This window comes from Parasteatoda tepidariorum, chromosome 2 (genome assembly GCF_043381705.1).
Source record: "Parasteatoda tepidariorum isolate YZ-2023 chromosome 2, CAS_Ptep_4.0, whole genome shotgun sequence".
NCBI lineage: Eukaryota > Metazoa > Arthropoda > Arachnida > Araneae > Theridiidae > Parasteatoda > Parasteatoda tepidariorum.
The window spans coordinates 312,041-314,018 of record NC_092205.1 but is presented as its reverse complement, the minus strand read 5'-3'; positions in this window follow the sequence as shown (position 1 = coordinate 314,018).

The following is a 1,978-nucleotide window of genomic DNA, read 5'->3' as shown; positions in this document are numbered from 1 at the left end:
ATATATATATATATATATATATATTGAATTAAATGTGTTAAAAATATATTCATTTCTTTGGGACAAAGTCTGTATTATTGTGATTATCATTTTTTTTAAACAAGTTTCATATTAAGATTATATCTGCACATTGATGTTAATTTCTGACAATTTTGGCTCATTTAGAGAACAAATAGGACATAGAAGGAACTGTAGTCAACGAAAAAAAGTGACATTGATATTGACACACTGCTTATTCTGCATTTAAGAAAATTAATTCTTTTCGATGATAACATTTAATATTCAGTTTAATATTGAAATACATGAAATCAAAGCATTCTTGGTTTTGCGAAGCAAACCAAGCAAGAATTGCTAAGCAATTCTCCGGGGGTTGGCGAGCGTCAGCGAGCAGGGGGTGGAGCCCTCTAGTATTTTAAATAATATTTAATTTATCGTTTTCTTTCATAAATAAAGGTTTATTTATTAATAATATGGGATAACCTTTCGCAAAAATGCGGCGCTGGACCAAAAATAATGAAATCGATTATAATTTTGAAAGTTCGAATGTTAGATCGAAAACTATTTAATTTTATATAATATTAATTCTAATATTAGAAGATAGGATTCAAGAGTATTGCGTTTTCTAGCACGGCAGTATTATATCGCATCTTTCTAATATTAGATCATATCTTTTTGCTACCTAGGACTCCTCTCCTCCTGACCAATACTGGGAATGGGGAAGCGTTGGGGTGAAGAAGAAAAGTTTTCTCTTTTTGTTTATCATTTGTTTGTTCTACACTATTGATAAACAGTACAGTACATTAAGAAGTTTCTTTCAGAATTCATCCCCATGTTAATTAAATCTCCTAACACATGGTTTTAGAAATAATAAAATGGCGGTAGGTGGGCAGTACAACCACGCATGTCCAACAACCGATTCACAGGTGGCGTACCACTTTGCTTCTTATGCTCTGGAACTTAGTTCAAATGACCCTCTGCTAAATCTGAGTCTGTTGCTCAACCTATAAGTTGTTTTTTCTAGTACCGAACCTAGCAGTTTTCGAAGAGCTGGACTTCTTCCTTTGGACTAACGAAGCCAGAGCCTGACTCACCGTGAGTCTCCATGATGTCAAATCATCCTCTCCCACTAAAATGATTTCAGTTATAATATCTTCTACTAAGTTACAGCCTCCTGTTAATTTCTTCCATAAAAACAGTGTTTATCTTCTTCCTTATAGCGATGAACGTATTCTTCTTTCGTTAAATTTGAAATAATCAAAATACAAGGGTTGGTAGTCACTCAGCATAAATGCTCAGCGTCCAATATTTTTGACACGGACAATTTCATCATGATTTACACGTTTAAAGAATTCCTATCGTATTTCTACAATTTAAGTGCTCATTCCAAAACCTAAATCTTATTTGTTTTGTATAAAGTATGTCTGTCTAAATGTTCTATCAACAATGTTATCCCTTATATTATTTCCATTATGGCACCATCTTTTTTTCGTTATCACGTCTTCAGCTCCAATTTGTGAATTCCTGTTTTCTATATTTTGTGTACGATTAATACTTTCTGTTTCAGTTCGGTCATTCTTTTTCAGTAACAGAAGTTGAAGCAACCTCGTTGCTTTACTTCCTTGCTTATCTTCTACTTCATCAGATGTTATCAATCCTTTTTTTTTCGGAATTATCATCAAGGCCTTATTTTGCTTCTGCATTAAGATGACAGAGTGTCCTTTTTTTCCTTTAACACCTTTTTTTCCTTTTGTTCTCTAACTTACTTCTTTTGAAAAAAAATTTCTTTTTTTACTTAAAATTAATAATTTCTGTTACAGAAACAGATCCATTAAATATTTCTTTTTCAGTAATGGAAGTATCTGATCTCTCATTAGTTTCCTTTCTTATTCTTAATGCCATGTATTCAAGTATCTGCAATAAACAAGTATTTAGAAAATGGAAGTAGTTGAAAAAAGCTTTTAAAATAAAACTTTTTTAA